A 17,402-nucleotide genomic window follows, 5' to 3' on the forward strand; every position below is an offset into this window, starting at 1 on the left:
TGAAGGGCGTGTGTGAAGGAGTGTGTGTGTGTGTGTGTGTGTGAAGGTAGTATGTGCCTGAGTGAGTGAGCGCGCTGTCTCTTTAAGAAAGTTCTCAGGGTCAGGAGCCTGAACTAGGCTTGTTCAGACACAAGCAGCTGCCGGCAGCTCCGGCCCCAGAGAGGCAGCAGCACACGCAGATTCCCCCGTCCCATCACCCCAGCTCAGTGGAAATCGGCTACCCGGGTGTGGGGGAGGGGGACACCCCACCATCAATCAGGACCTCCCTCCTGCAGAGCAGTCAGGAGGATGCTCCCAGTCGGGGGTGGACGGGGCGACTCCGGGGGTGAACGGGGGGTGGGGGGACAGGAACAGCAGCAGCTGCACACGTGGAGCAGGGCGGAGAGGGGCCCCTCTGCTCCAGAGCAATCACCTGACTCTGACACTGGTCATCCAGCTGCCCCCTGCAGCTCAGGTCTATCCCACTCCCCCACGCAGCTGCTTATCTGCCTCCCTGTGCCGCTTTCATCAGCCCAGCGAGCCTCTCGGCAGCAGGTCAGGTGGGAATCCAAACCCTGCGCCCGGCACCCCCTTGGGTGGGGCACCCGTACGGCCCCCCCTAAAGGCCAGTTCTGGGTGGGGAGCAGAATTGATCCCCTCCACTGTCCCCTGTGGGGAAGAGTTAGGGGGAGTTCAGTCCCTGATTTTTATTTTCTGTCTCTCCAGCACTTACTTGGGTTTGTTCTCTGCCTTTCCATCCCCAATTCTGAGATTTCTCCTCTCTTCTAGCAGGTGATGGGGTGGTGAGGGAGAGCGAGGAGCAGAATCCTCACCAGGAAGATGCTGAGCTCGCCGAAGCGCATGGGGAATTACTGCGAAGATCCAAAGGGAGCGTGTCCGGCCCCCATGAGCAGGGAAAAGCTGGTGAAAATTACCCCAGACCAGAGAGAGAGCAGGGAAACCACTCAGAGGAGAGAGTGGATGAACCCATTAATTGTCAGGGAACTCACAGGGACCTCAAGGAAACTACGTCCCAGGAGAAAATCCTCACGGAAAAGCGAGAGACTACGTGTAGTGAGTGTGGGAAAAACTTCCATTACCGCTCAGCCCTTATTCGACATGAGATAATCAACATGAAAGAGAGACCCTACGAATGCTGTGAGTGTGGGAAAAGCTTCAATCGTACCTCAGCCCTTAGTAGGCATCAGCGAATACACAGAGGAGAAAGACCCTATGAATGCCGTGAGTGCGGGAAAAGCTTCACTCAGAGATATACCCTTAACTCTCATCAGAGAATCCACACAGAAGAGCGACCCTACGAATGCTGCAAGTGCGGGGAAAAGCTTCACTCAGAGATCAGCCCTTATCTCTCATCAGACAACGCACACGGGAGAGCGACCCTACGAATGGTGTGAGTGCGGGAAAAACTTCACCCGAAGCTCAAACCTTACTATGCATCAGAGGATCCACACAGGAGAGAGACCCTATGAATGCAGTGAGTGCGGGAAAAGTTTCACTCACCTCTTCTCTCTTATCTCTCACCAGAGAGTCCACACGGGAGAGAAACCCTATGAAAGCAGTGAGTGCGGGAAAAGCTTCTCTCGGAGCTCAGCCCTTGTTACACATTACAGAGTCCACACCGGAGAGAGACCCTATGAATGCTGCGAGTGTGGGAAAAGCTTCACTCATAGTTCAGGCCTTTCTAAACATCAGAGAATCCGTAAAGGAGATAAACTTCATAGAAACCTTCTCTAGAGCTGTCAGGAGATTTTTTCTTTAATTCTTTTGACAGTTCCCAGGCAGTGAGTGTTAAGGCTGTTGCATCTTTTGCACACTGTAGTCCCTCAGCTCCCACACACGAGTTGCCCACTTTTGAAGCTCGCCCATCTTTGGGGTGGATCCTGTGGTCCTTTGTATCAACTCCATTGTCCTGCGAGTCATGGGAGTGTGTGTCCTTTCTACCAGGAATGTCATCACCCCAGGTGGGGGAGATGGGGGGTGTCTTCAACCAGCTACGTTGAGATAAAATCTACCTGGGTCTCATCACTGTGGTTGTCATGGAGTTAGCTAGCTTGAGTTCACTTTCCTGATGTAAAAAGAGAACTATTCTTGCACTAAAGACATGGGCCATGGATAGTTGGTGGAGTTATCTTGCACATTTCCTCCTGTCTGAGCTAACCATCATCACATTTCCTTTTCTAAACAAACCTGAAGATTCACATTTGTACTCCTCCTCCCAGTGCAAAGTTACTGTTAGAGACGTCAAGTTCCTCTTTGAGGAGAGATTGTCTCATTCCCAGTTGTTCTCACATTACCCTGGATTGTGCAGAACAGCAGTTATTTTGTTGACTTTTTTCCCCTCATTTTAAATATGAAGAAGAGCTGGAGAAGTGTCAGGGAAATAAGGGTCATTTTAGGCTCTGTGACACTGGAAGGAGATGGGGCAACTCAGACATTCCATCCTTCCCCATCACCCCAGAACTGTTACCTTGTGCCTGAGCCATGCACAGTTCACCCCTTCGTATTCCTTCGCTTCCCAACGTGTCTGGTGGGGTCATGTTCTTGGCTGTCCATGCTTGGGAATGGTGCTTGTACACGTCTTTGATCCTAAATCAGAATCAGTCTGGCAGGCGATGAAAGTGTCAGACTTGGAAGGGGATTTCAAATGGATCCCAAGCACCGTTCAAATCCCCTTTTCCCTCAATGGCAAAGCCGCTTCTGGGAAGGTCGGCTGTTTTTTCTCCCGTTATGAAGGTGCTAAAACTCCTGTAAATAACACTAATAAGAAAGGTATCAGAGGGGGAGCCGTGTTAGTCTGGATCTGTAAAAGCAGCAAAGAATCCTGTGGCACCTTATAGACTATCAGACTTTTGGAGCATGAGCTTTCGTGGGTGAATACCCACTTCGTCGGATGTATGAGAAAGCGCTGGGTGAAGCAGGTTTCACTGGATCATGGGAGAATCTCTCATCCTGATTCTGAGACAGCAGATGTAACCTAGTCTGGAATTTCACTTTAAATTAAAATGAAAGTGTCTTCTACCTCTCTGTGAGATGGGTTTTCTATCTTTCATGAAGGCTCCTTGGTCATATAACTGCATGTTAGTTTTGTTTGACAGAATGTAGCTCAGATTTTTTGGGAAATTTCAGACAAATTACCATTTTTTTTACTTCAGGTTTGTTTTTCCCCCTATCCCTGCATGATGACATGGAGAAAATTCAAATACAGTTCAGTCAGCAGGAGAGAATACTCCAAGCTGTTGGACATATTATCAAAGAAACAGTCGTATGTTTAAATCTCCACTCTGGAAAGGTGAACAGCAGCAGACCCCAAATGGGTGCAACTGACCGAAGTAAGTGCACATGGTCACAGGGTAGTTCAGTTGTTTAAGTCAATATTGTCTCAGATGATCCAGGGATAGAATTCCACAGCAAGTGATTCGGAACTAGGAAAACGCCCAGGTATTTGGTTCACAAGGTATTCGTGACCCAGTCCCTACAGGAGGTTACTCCTGAAGAGATCTCCTAGCTAATCCCCAAATTTGGGAAATGCTGTCTGTGATGAGGTGTATCAACCCTGACCTGCCACTGCTAGGGGTAACTGCGCCATGTGGGCTGAAGAGGCCACACCCCCTCACCCTCTCTGGGCATGCTCCAACTGGAGACGGAGTATAAACGGGAGCAGCTCAGCCTGGGCGGACTGGGGAGAACAAACCTATGTTGTTGGCACGGGGTGTGGGGGGGAGGGAGAGCCCAGGGCTGGGGTGGCAGGGGGCTGCAGGTGGGGGGAAGCCCAGGGCTTAGTCAGCAGGAGCATGTGGCGGGGGACCCCAGGGCTGAGGTGGGAGCAGCCAAAATTTTTTTTGCTTGGGGCAGCAAAAATCCTAGAGCCGACCCTGCCTCCACGCACTGTGAGGTAGGTAGGAGCGGATCATTATTATCCCTACTCGAAAGAGGGAGAAGCTAAGGCTGAGAAAGGAGAATTGACTTGTCTGAGGTCACACGCCCAGGCAGGGGCAGAGTTGGGAATAGGACCCAAGAGCCCTGATTTTCAAACTAACCATCGGATCTTGAATTTCAGACATTGAATGACCTGAATAAAGTGCTCTGTGATGAGCTCCAGACCAACAACAGTGACAGTAATTATTTGAGGAGAACTGCAATGTTAGAGAGAATCATGAACTGCTCAGAGACCATTAATGCAGAGAAGCAGCAAAATTCATCAAACATAGAACTGGTTCTGACTTATTTCCTTGGTCTTAAAAGAGAACAAGGACCTGAGTATCCTCCCTGTCAATAACTCCCCTCCTCAGCCAGTCAGGGATAGAGACTGAGGACGGGAGGCTGAGGGTTCTCACCAGACAGCCCAAAGGATGGCCCAGGTCACTGATGGGATCACTGCCCTAGCACTATTTCAGCCCCACATTTGTGAGTGGAGCTCCCACAGTGGGAGCTGCAGAGCACTCACCCGCAACACACACACACACACACCCCTCTCCTGGTGTTGGGAGGGGAACAGGAGAAAAGACAAAAGAAGCAAGAGACGAAGAGAAAGGAGGGAGGGATGGATGGAGGAAAAGGTGAAACAAAAAGCACAAACCCCAATGTCTCCAGTGATTCTAAGGGACAAAATCCCAGGTGTGCAATAAAATTCTGCCTTCTTAAGCTTGTGTTTTCCATGCCTAGAATTCAACTGTCACCAGATGGATCAGACTGAACAGGTTTCAAACCTCCAGGAGGCTCTTACCTTCTAAACAGGGACGGCTGTTTTCTAGTAAAATCACAAAAAGGGAAAGAGAAAACTTGAAAGAGGTTCATCCTGGCGCTCACGTCCATGAACCCGAATACTCCCTCAGTCCTCCAAGAGAGACCTGGAGAAGGAGACTTGCTGAAGCAAAGCCACAGGGGTCTCTGAAGTTTCCCTGGCCCCTTGCCCCTGTCCTGCCTGGCTGATGTCAGCATCTTTCTGTGAGGTCACCACCTCCCCACCAATAGTCTTTGACCAATAGTCTGAGGTCCTGCAAAAGGCCTTTGTGATGTCACTGCCACACCCCTCCCTCGCTGTGCCAATGTCCTGCCCCTGGCCAGGCACTTTGGAGGTTTGAGCTACTCCCTGTGGATCACCCCACTCAAGGAGCGTTCGTTCTAGGCAGCAAGCCGGCTAGACAGGGAAACAGCAGACGCTGCTCCCAATGCTACACTCAGTTTTTCAGAAATTAGTCGACTTTATGGCCAGAAGAGACCATTAGAGCATCTAATCTGACCCCCTGCATATCACAGGCCTCCTGTATGACACAATAGTGAGTTTATTACGCAGGGTCCACCCCTCCCTCACTGTGAATAGTACATGAACCAGCCTTGTAATGGAGCTGAGATTTCCCAAGAACTTCAAGCAAAATACACCAGTTTCATAAAACAGATTTATTAACTACAGAAAGATGGAGTTTTAAGGATTATAAGTGGTAGGCATATAAGAGCAAAGTAAGTTACCATGGAAATTAAAGATAAATTCACATTCTAACCTTTACACCTTATTACACTAGGCCGTAGTTCGGTTATGCCACAGGAAGGCTTAATGCTCGAGCTGCAGCGCATGCTGGGCAGGCTTAAGGCCGGGATCCCCATGGCAGGAGAGAAGAAGAAGACTCGGCCCCTGGAGGGGCAGGCTGGGGCTTCCTGGATCCCATCTGCTCACAGCCAGTGTCCTGCCCCCACTCCCATGTCATTAATGGCGCCCCCAGGTCAGCCAGAATGGAGCAGCAGTTTTCACTCCACCAAGTCCACTTACGGCTTACAGGCAACTCCCAAACCCACCACAGCCCACCATGTCGGCCAGAAAGGAGCCCACTCAGCCTCACCATTGCTGCTTTTCCTTCCCCCCAGAACCCCGCTTCTCCTGGGCTGCAAGTAGCCATCCCTGGGAAGCCAACAGGCAGGCACAGGATTCTGCCTCCCAGCAGCCAACCGCACCTCCCCCGGCTTTGCAGAACAAATGGTGACGCTCTACTAACCCCACTTAGCCGCCCTGAGGCACTTAGCTTCTGCCCTGCCTTCCTCAGCTCGACTTTCCTCTTTTGCCCCATTCCTGCCTCACTTCCTCCTTTGGCAAGTCACGCAGAGGAGGCCAGCAGGAAGAGCCGGCCTCCACCGGCCAACCTCCACCAGCAGAGGAGGCCAAGCCACAAGCCTCCAAAAGGTAACACGCTGCACTCCTCTAGGTTCTCCAGCCTGATGCCAAGGTGCTTTCTCCACTGCTGTCAGCACCCTCTGTCATGCGGGGGTTGGAGTTATCCCACGGACAGGCCAATAGGAGGAGGAGGAGGCCTTCCTGAACAGCAAGGGGATCTGGGAAAAGGAAGCCAGCATGTTTCTGCCTGGTTTTGAACCAGGGACCTTTTGCGTGTTAGGCAAACGTGATAACCACTACACTACAGAAACTCCATCTGCTTGGCTGTTGCTCACCCTCACACAGACCGATGGACAAACCTAGAGAAAGTGGTGACAGCCCTTCAATGGGTCAGCTGGCAGAGCAGAGGACTGGAGCCGGCACTCAGGAAGTCGTCTTACGTCACCCTTGTGACTCCAGCTTGAGGGAGAGCTTCTTTTTCTTCCCCTTGCTGACAAAGAGCAAGAGAAGAATGAAAGGTCAGGTGGGCCAACTCGGTGCAGAAGCCCATGCTGCCTTTTCCTGCTGCATAGCCTGAAATGAGGGACTCGTGGCAGTTAAAGTGTGTCCCTCTAAACTCACCACCAGCAGACTAGGAAGAATTACGTATTTGTTGGTAAATGTCAATTTCTGTGTAAACACACAACCCAATGGCAAAATCTTTCCATTGATAATCATCAAAACTAACAGACGGGCAAAGTAAGAAACATGTTGCTTGAGAACTTATCCTGTTCTAATCCTCTAGGGTTCCCTTCTGCCTTAGGCACCACCACGTGGGCATTTCATATCCCTCCTCATTTTCACACAGACACACAATTTCCTTTGCACAGATCCATGAACAGCAAAACCTCCCTGTGTCTATTGTCTGAGCCAGGGCATTCGATTCCACTGAAACCTTCTCTCCTGCAATGACAATGGTCAGACAGAGGGGATGCGTCCACCTTCCCCCTGGCAGTGAGATATTCACTCTCCTCTTCATGCTGCTGTTGTTATTCCATGAGCCATCAAGGATGGAATAAAAAGCTGAGTTTACTCCAGGGTGAGGAAAGAAAGGAGCCACCAACGCCCTCAAAAATCTCAGTGCCCAGAGAAAACCTGCCTCTGTTACTGGACTCACAGAGGTGCTGGCGATACAACGGGAAAAGGGACTGTCTGAATTGCTAAGGCAGGGAATGAACAATCTACAGCAACATCATTAACCACAAACACACTCTAATCATGCTCCAGCCAGTAGGGAAATGGGCAGGAATTCTTGCTGTTCAGCCATGGCCACACGTACAGAGCTGCACAGCAGTGAGTGCGCTGGTGAAGCTGGTCTGAGCAAACAATTTGTAATGACCCTTCAGTGAGAACAGAACCAGAGTGTAGAAAGGCCCCTGTGTTAAGTGGTTGTGGCTGAGGCCTTAGGTAGCTGGGCTAGAAAACCGTGGGTGTCTTTCTGTGAAGGTTTGATCCTTGCCAGCTAGGCAAGGCTGGTGTGTGGTGTCTCCATGGCTGTACTTCCAGGGTCTGATCACCCACGGTGCCGTAGGGAGCCAAGCCTAGACATATTCAGAGGCTAAGGCCAGGTCAATGTTTCAAACAGTGAGTCTAGGCTGCTGCAGCTCAGTAATGGAGATGCTCTGTGCCAGGGTTTCTCAAACGTCCTTTCACTGCAACCTCCTTCTGCCAAAATAACTTAATACGTAGCCCTGGAAAGAGGGACCAAGCCCCTCCACTTGTCGGGGGAGTGCCAAAGACTGAGCCCCAGTGGGGGGAGGGCAAAACCAAAGCCTGAGGGATTCAGCCCTGGGGGGGGGCTCAGACTTTTGGCTTCAGCCCCAGGACCCAACAAGTCTAATGCCAGCCCTGGTGCCCCCATTAAAACAGGGTCACGACCCACTTTGCGGTTCTGACCCACAGCTTGAGAACCACTGCTCCATGCTGAGGGGGGAGAGTTTTCCTGTTGGTGTAGTCAATCCACTTCCCCAGCAGGTGGCAGCTCTGCCATGGGGAGAAGCTATATCAGTGGGGGTGCAAGCTGGGGTGTTGACCACATTTAAGAAGTTTAATCAAATCCCATTTTTAAAACCATCTGTGGTCTGCAAATGACCAAGGAGCTCTATGATGCAGGGTCTGTCCTTCAAAGTCCTGGAGATCACGGATCCATACTCTTGTTATAATGGGGGTATAGCTCAGGGGTAGAGTGTTTGATTGTAGATCAAGTGGTCCTTTGTTCAAACCCAGATGCCCTCTTTAAAAAAAAAAGAAAAAAAAATTCTTCTCCATTATGTTCAGGAGCTCCACCATACAAGGATGCTTGAAATGAATGTGAACACTCAATATTTCACTGTCCAAATGCATAAAAACCTAGCAAACCTGTCCATCAGCTGAAATCAGTTCCAATCCTCTAAGTGTCTAGTTTATGTTTTCATCAATTAAACAAAGGTATCATTCCCTGAAGCAGAGCACAAGTTTGAAATACAGGCAGCATAGAGCCAATATTCATAATGTCAACTACAAAAAAACGATACACATCTAGAGATAGCATCATTATAATCAGCCAATCAGAACCTCTCCATAGACCCCTTACATTACCATTTCTCTGTAATATTGGCTGCAAATATAGAACAGTGGTCACAATGGTGATCTATACAGTTACAGATTATGTCAATAACGTCACAGGAGGTGACACGGCATCAGTGAGACTGATACTGGAATACTGCCTCCAGTTTTGGTGTCCTCATTTGAAAAAGATGTTGTGAAATTGGAGCTGGGGCAGCAAAGAGCCACCAAATGTTCTGAGGGCTGGAAAAAATACCTTCTGGTGAGCTATTGAAAGAGCTCAACCTGATTAGTTTATCAAAAGAAGATTGAAAGGTGACTTCATTGAAGTGCCTTAATGGAGAGAAACTATTGGCTGTTAAAGGGCTCTTTAAAATAGCAGAGAAAGGCATAACAAGAGCCAATGGCTGGAAGGTGAAAAGAGACAAATTCATATTACAACTAAGGCACAAAAAATTCAACAGCGAGGATGATTCACCACAGGAACAAGCTACCAAGGAAAGTGCTGGATTCTCCATCTCCTGATGTCAGTCAATGAAGACTAGATGCCTTTCTGGAATGTGTTTGCCTCAAAAGTAGCTCTTGTGTCGTACAGGAGGCCTGTGATACGCAGGGGGTCAGATTAGATGCTCTAATGGTCTCTTCTGGCCATAAAGTCGACTAATTTCTGAAAAACTGAGTGTAGCATTGGGAGCAGCGTCTGATGTTCCCCTGTCTAGCCGGCTTGCTGCCTAGAACGAACGCTCCTGGAGTGGGGTGATCCACAGGGAGCAGCTCAAACCTGCAAAGGGCCTGGCCAGGGGCAGGACATTAGCCCAGCAAAGGAGGGGTGAGGCAGTGACATCACAAAGGCCTTTTGCAGGACCTCAGCCTATTGGTCCAAGGTGGTGGGGAGGTGGTGACCTCACAGAGAGATGCTGACATCAGCCAGGCAGAACAGGGGCGAGGGGCCAGGGAAACCTCAGAGACCCCTGTGGCTTTGCTGCAGCAAGTCTCCTTCTCCAGGTCTCTCTTTGAGGACTGAGAGAGTATTCAGGTGAATGGACGTGAGCGCCAGGAGGAACCTCTTTCAAGTTTTCTCCTTCCCTTGTAGTGATTTTACTAGAAAACAGCCGTCCCTGTTTAGAAGGTAAGAGCCTCCTCGAGGTCTGAAACCTGTTCAGTCTGATCCATCTGGTGACAGGTCACTTCCCTTCTCTGTACTTCCAGGCCTAGTGGAGGTGGGTAAACAGTAGATGGGATCTATCTCGGGGTTACTAAGGCATTTGACACAGTCCCGCAGGACATTCTCACAAGCAAATGAGGGAAATGCGGTCTAGATGCAATCAGTGTCATGTGGGTGCAGAGCTGGTTGAAAGCCCAGACTCCAAGGGCCCTTCTCCAGGTTTGTATGCCCAACGGAGAGGGGGCACCTAGTGGGTCTGGCAGGGATCAGCCCGTGGTCCGGTACTATTCAATAGTTTCATGAATGATTTGGAAAATGGAGTGGAGAGCATGCTTCTAAAATGTGCAGCTGACACCAAGCACTTTGGAGCTCAGGACTGGAATTCAAAACGCCCGTAACAAATTGGAGACTTGGTCTTCTTGAGCCAAACCCCATGGCTGGGCCCCTCTCTCTAGACTGGGCTGAAGTGAAACCCCAGAGTCAAACACTCCTCCTCCTGGACAGTGCGCTCTGACCTGGAATGGTCAGATGCTGCTTAGCTCTGTCAGAGCAGCTTTGGCTGGGGGATTCTCCCCGCACTTTCCAATAGCGGGAAGGTACGAAATCCCCATTTGACTGCTGGGGACAGAGCCCTGGGGGGGGGGCAACTTGCCCAAAGTCCCACCGGAAAAGGAAAACAACCAGCAGTGGAACCAATAGGGGTGTCAGGATCTTGGAGGCACTGTCACCCCCACACTAGGGCGGTGTTCTGCACCCCCTGCGGCTGGCCGAGTTTCTCCGTCCCTTGGCAATAAGACAGTCTAGAACCCCAACCAGGTTTATTCTATCTGCTACCCAAGATCCATAAACCTGGAAATCCTGGATGCCCCATCATCTCAGGCATTGGCACCCTGACAGCAGGATTGTCTGGCTATGTAGACGCTCCATCATCATTCCACACAAAGATGGACTACAAGCCGTCAGGAACAGTATCCCCGATAACGTCACAGCAAACCTGGAGGCTGAACTTTGTGACTTTGTCCTCACCCATAACTATTTCACATTTGGGGACAATGTGTACCTTCAAGTCAGCGGCACCGTTATGGGTACTCGCATGGCCCCACAGTGTGCCAACGTTTTTATGGCTGACTTAGAACAACGCTTCCTCAGCTCTCGTCCCCTAATGCCCCTACTCTACTTGTGCTACACTGATGACATCTTCATCATCTGGTCCCATGGAAAAGAAAACCCTTGAGGAATTCCACCATGATTTCAACAATTTCCATCCCACCTACAACCTCTGCCTGGACCAGTCCACACAAGAGATCCACTTCCTGGACACTACTGTGCTAATAAGTGATGGTCACATAAACACCACCCTATACCGGAAACATACTGAACGCTATACTTACCTACATGTCTCCAGCTTTCACCCAGACCACATCACACAATCCATTGTCTACAGCCAAGCTCTAAGATACAACCGCATTCCCTCTATCCCCTCAGATAGAGACAAACACCTACAAGATCTCTATCAAGCGTTCTTACAACTACAGTACCCACCTGCTGAAGTGAAGAAGCAGATTGACAGAGCCAGAAGAGTACCCAGAAGTCACCTACTACAGGACAGGCCCAACAAAGAAAGTAACAGAACCCCACTAGCCGTCACCTTCAGCCCCCAACTAAAACCTCTCCAGTGCATCATCAAGGATCTACAACCCGTCCTGAAGGACAATCCCTCACTCTCACAGATCTTGGGAGACAGGCCAGTCCTTGCTTACTGACAGCCACCCAACCTGAAGCAAATACTTACCAGCAACCACACAACAAAAACACTAACCCAGGAACCTATCCTTGCAACAAAACCCGTTGCCAACTCTGTCCACATATCTATTCAGGGGACACCATCATAGGACCTAATCACATCAGCAATGCCATCAGGGGCTCATTCACCTGCACATCTACCAATGTGATATGTGCCATCATGTGCCAGCAATGCCTCTCTGCCATGTACATTGGCCAAACCAGAGAGTCTCTACATAAAAGAATAAATGGACACAAATCAGACATCAAGAATTATAACATTCAAACACAGCCAGAGAACACTTCAATCTCCCTGGTCACTCGATTACAGACCTAAAAGTCGCAATATTACAACAAAAAACCTTCAACAACAGACTCCCACGAGAGATGCTGAATTGGAATTAATTTGCAAACTGGACACCATTAAATTAGGCTTGAATAAAGACTGGGAGTGGGTGGGTCATTACACAAAGTAAAACTATTTCCCCATGTTTATTTGTCCCCCTACTGTTACTCACACCTTCTTGTCAACTGTTGGAAATGGGCCATCCTGATTATCACTACAAGTTTTTTTCTCCTGCTGATAATAGCTCACCTTAACTGCTCACTCTCATTATAGTGTGGATGGCAACACCCATTTTTTCATGTTCTCTGTGTATATATATATCTTCCTGCTGTATTTTCCACAGTATGCATCTGATTAAGTGGATTTTAGCCCACGAAAGCTTATGCTCAAATAAGTTTGTTAGTCTCTAAGTGTCACAAGTACTCCTCATTATTTTTGCAGATAAATTCATGGAGGTGAAGTCCATTAATGGCTATTAGGCAGCCTGGGTAAGGAATGGTATCCCAAGCCTCTTTTTTTCAGAGGGTGGAGATGGATGGCAGGAAAGAGATCACTTGATCATTACCTGTTAGGTTCACTCCCTCTGGGGCACCTGGCATTGGCCACAGTTGACAGAGAGGATATGGGGTTCGATGGACCTTTGGTCTGACCCAGTCTGGCCATTCTTCTGTTCTTATGAAGGGAGGGGCAGAGCCTTGTGACAGAGTTTCTGTAGTGTAGTGGTTATCATGTTTGCTTAAGACGCAAAAGGTCCCTGGTTCAAAACCAGGCAGAAACATGAGGGCTTAGTTTTTCCCAGCTCCTAGTGGCCTGTCCCTGCTGTTGTAGGAGCAGCAGTGATTTCTATGCTCAATAGGTCTGTTATACTTCCCCCATTCCCATTTTTGTCTCCTCTCCCTCTCTGAATGCCTGTGAAGTGGCTTTCCCCCTCCCCCTCCCGCTCCCTCCTGCAATGCTTGTGGGATGAAGGGGCTGGTTGAACAGCTGGAATATCAGAAGAGCTCCTAGATAGACAAGGTGTCTGGGACTCTAATTAGGCAGCAATCACACACCCAGAGCATGGACACTGGCTGAGGTGGAGTGTGACCCACCAGATGCAGCCAAGTCATCTCTAGTCACAGGCCATGAGGAGCAGGTCCTTAAAAGGGGAAGGGGCCCTGTGCTCAGGAGTCACTCACAAGCTTGTACCTCCAGTGAATGCCCTTCGCCCCGACCGCCTGGCCAGTGGTTCGCTGCATTGCAGTTCATTGTGCCTCAGGAAGACTTACCTTCATCGCACTGTCCATCGCGGCGCTGTGGGACACTTACCTGGCAGAATCCTGTGCCTGCCTCTTGGCTTCCCAGGGATGGCTACTTGCAGCCCAGGAGAAGAAGGATGGTTCTGGTGAAAGGAAGACAAGCAAAGCACTGGGAGGAAATTTGGGTGTGGGCTCTGCGCTGGGGGTGGGGGTGGGGTGCAGGAGGGGTGGTGCAGCTCCCAAAGTGACCGGTACACACAACCCTCTGGCAGCAGCTCCTAGATGAGTGGGGCCAGGGGATCTCCATGTGCTGCTGTCTGCAGGCGCTGCCTCCAGAGCTCCCATTGGCTACAGTTCCTGGCCAATGGGAGCTGCAGAGTTGGTGCTCGGGGCAGGGGCAGCACGTGGAGACACTCCCCCCACCCCAGGGGATGCTGGGACATGCCAGCCACTTCTGGGAGCGGCACGGAGGGACGGAGGCAGAGTGGGCAGGGAGCCACCTTAGTGCTGCTGGCACATCTCTGCACACCCCTTGTGGGGGGAGGGGAGCAGAGGGCCTCCATGTGCTGCCTGGGGTAGGGGCAGAGCATGGAGCTGCCTCCCCTCCCGGGTCTATTCCAGGAGTGGGTGGGTGGGGTCTTTTGGCCTGCAAGGTGCAGCAGGTCGGACTAGATGATCACACTGGTCCCTTCTGACCTTAAAGGCTCTGAGTCTAAAAGGGAGAGGGAAGTAAAGGAAATTAAAAAAAATAAATAAACCAAGCATTGTAATACCAGGATGACTCCAACTGCTCATTATATAGTCCCACCCCTTTCTTCCTCCACTGGGTGTTTAATGACCTGTTGGGATTTGGGACACTGATTCTCTCATTCTATTGATAAACAGGTACAAAGTGACTGAAACTAAACCAATTCCCAGGGGAGGAAACATCACATCATTGCATTGGCTGGGAATTAAACCCACGTCAACTGCTTGAAAGGCAGCTATGCTCACCACTATAGCACCAATACAGCTGGTGAAATTTCCTGATTTTTCACACTTGGTGTCTGGTCACCCTACTGCTCAGTGTGAGGCGAATGTCTCTGTGTTCTCTGCCGTTCGTGGTGGGGAGTTTCCCCACTGATAACATTTCTTGCTGGGTTGGGGAGGGGAGAGAGAAGAGGGGTTTGCTCTGTTTCATTCCTCTCCATTTTCTGTTTCTCCCCGTCCCTTCTAGGGTCCTCCCTTCCATTTCAGACTGTGCAGTGACACCCTCCCCACACCCAGGACTCTGGAGCCTCTGGAGCAGCACGATCCCATGAGATCCTCAGTGACCAAGGGTCTTTTCCAACTTCCAGGAGACCCAGCTTGAGTCTAAAGGAAGCTCTGTTCCTTCCTGGGGATCCTCTCTCCCTTCATGGAGATCAAGATCATGAAGCCTCTGCCTTGCCTCCTGGCTCTGAATTAATGTCCCATTTCCCACTATCTGCTCGAAAGAAACAAATGTTTCTAACCCAGGTGAGCGGTGTTAATTCAGCTGGAATCCTTCACCCACATTCCTTAGGAGATACAGACTCTCTGTGACACAGACTGACTGGGGTTCATCTCTGCATGTCCCCAATGGGGAAGGAAAGACACTGAGGGGGAAGGAAGAAGATGGACAGAAGGAGTCAAATGGGGCTAGACCAGAATAGGACATTTTCTGCCTGTTAAAATGTACTAGACTCTAATTGCTTAAAACAAAACAAAAACCCACCAGCTTCTGTTTGAACCATCAGCTTTTCACAGAGCAGCCAAAGTGGTGAAGCACAGACACACGTAACCACCTACAGCCCAAGTTTGTCTAAGAAGCCCCTATAGTGGCTCATGCAGGGGGAAATACAGCTGTGGGTGTGAGTTCAGGCCTCACCCAGAGCGTTGGTTTTCATTAGCCACGGAGCTTCCCCTACTTGCTTTGCCCAATTCACATGGAAAGTGCCATAGGAGGGTGATGAGAGTAAATTCTAAACTCTGAAATGCGGAGGTTGGCCCAGAGATTGGGATAAGGGGGTTGAAGAGAAAAAGCTCTAAGAGTATAAAACCAGACAGTCTCCAGGGGCAGGTATGGTACAACGCCTCAACAGGGAGCCATTCGGGGGGGTTCACTCCCTCTGTTCAATGTCCTGAGAGGTATTTGAAGATGAAGATAACGCCATGGCTAACAGGTGACTGGCATGTCCTGGGTTAAAGAAAGGGACCTGGGTTAATAGTCTGAAGATTTGCGTTACCATCATTGTCTGACCCCCCTTCAGTGCGGAGCAGGTGTGTACGTTGCTGTGTGGAACGCACAGACTCCTGCAGAGCAGGGGCAGCTGTTTCCATGGCAGAGAGCCTGGCACTCAGGAGACTTTCTACACTTGCTGTTTTGAAGCAATTCAGTAAAATAACAGTGGAGCTATAATGTCTGGTCCAAAATTTCAGCCCCCCTGGTGCAAAAACGCTATTTTAGGATCTACATTGGAGGCTCCCGGCACTAGGACACCTGACCAGAGAGCTCAGTGGGGGCGTAACAGCTGCTGACTCTGAGGGTCCCGGGCTAAATCCACTTGCAGGGGGAAGTGTTTTGATTTATTTGATGGATAATGAGCACCAGCTACCAGGGGAGAAGCCCTGAGAGTTGCTGCCACTCCAGCTGCTGCTAGGTGCAGGGGGAGCCCCAGGGGGCCAGCTGCTGCTCTGGCCACCCCAGAAATGCTGCCAGAGGCCACCAAGCTGTGGCTGCTCCTGCTGCCCTCGGGACCACTGGTCAAGTGGTCCCCAGGTCAGCCGCATTGGCTGCTGCTTGGGCGGTCCCTGGAGCCAGTTGATTGAGTGGCCCTGGAGTCAGCCACTGTGCCCACTGCAGAAGTCACGGAGGTTGCAGGAAGTCACAGAATACATCACTTCCACCACCTCCGTGACAGACACGGAGACAAACCCCTCCCTGCTGTGACTGCAGTTCCTGGAAGGAAAGAGAAGAACAGAAAGTGACGAGAGAAAGAAAAAGAGAGATTCCCTGTCACCTCTCTCCCTGCTGCCTCCCCCCTTGTATTCTGTAACCCCATCTCACTGGGTTCCCTGTGCTGGTGCCATGGGGGTGACACTAGAGTTCTGGAGATTTGGGGGGCTCTTCATTTCTCAACATTTCACACAAATTTGTCTTTGGGCTGAAATTTCTCCTGTGAGGCCTCTCAGTCAGAGCTGTACCCCTCCCTGTTTGCGGGGGGGGGGGAGAGAGGGGAGATGTAAATTGCAGAACAGGCAGAGAAGTCGCCCATAAAGGGTCATATTGATCTGGTGACTGGCTCTGACCGGGGTCACACGTCCTCTGACACAGGCTCATGTGCAGAACATGGGAGCTCTGGCTTGTCCTAAATGCTGTAGACTGTGAGTTCCTGGAAAGGGCAGGGGAGAGGGAGCAAGAGGAGAAAGGCAGAGACACTGGAGACAAGGAATTGGGGGGAGAAGAAGGAGAGAACAGAGAGACAATAAATGATTGAAGCAGAACAGGTGTCCCAACTCCATCTTGCTCATCACAGGTGTTCAGAGAGACAGGTAGTTGCAGGTTTTCCAGTGTCAAGTCTGAACTTTGATTCTAACAATGTGCGTTGAAATATCAAGGGGATCTTCACATACCTGATCTCTTTCCCCCTCCCTTTTTTAGTATTAATTTTTATTTTGACGTGTTTGGCTTAACCGTGATCGTCTCTTTCCCCACCTGTATTGCAATATGGGGTTTATTTTTATTTTGCCTCCCTGTTGTTCATGTCATTATAACTGTAACAGCAAAGGAACCTGCAGGAGCAAAAACTGACTCAAAACTTTATTTCCCCATCATGCCGGAACATCCTACAAACAGCTCACGCAGCTGGAATCATAACACGCAAGGCCAGGGGAGGGGAGATGCAGGTTTCCAAGCGTTCTGTCTTTCTCAGATGACACATTCCAGCCCCTTGTGTGCCTCCATCCTGTATGACCTGCTGGACTTCGACACATTTATTGTCTCATTCTATAGATAATGTGATTGTAACACAATGGGACTGAAATTAAACCACTTCCAGATGAGGAAACAACAGAAGAGAAAAGCCATTATTGCATTGGCTGGGAATCAAACCCAGATCAACTGCTTGGAAGGCACCTACGCACACCACTATACCACCAATGCAGCTGGCAGGAGTAGCTTTCCTG

General features: G+C 50.0%; 2 non-coding genes across 2 annotated transcripts; one reads left to right on the top strand and one right to left on the bottom strand.

Moving 5' to 3' along the window:
* Positions 1–6,341: 6,341 nt before the first annotated feature.
* TRNAV-AAC lies at positions 6,342–6,414 on the bottom strand. Its single transcript has one exon. It is a non-coding gene; the product is annotated as a tRNA-Val (tRNA).
* Positions 6,415–12,684: 6,270 nt separating this feature from the next.
* Positions 12,685–12,757, top strand: TRNAL-AAG. Its single transcript has one exon. It is a non-coding gene; the product is annotated as a tRNA-Leu (tRNA).
* Positions 12,758–17,402: the final 4,645 nt, after the last annotated feature.

Source organism: Mauremys mutica, unplaced genomic scaffold, assembly GCF_020497125.1.
Source record: "Mauremys mutica isolate MM-2020 ecotype Southern unplaced genomic scaffold, ASM2049712v1 000525F_np12_subseq_1:190777_obj, whole genome shotgun sequence".
NCBI classification, from domain to species: domain Eukaryota; kingdom Metazoa; phylum Chordata; order Testudines; family Geoemydidae; genus Mauremys; species Mauremys mutica.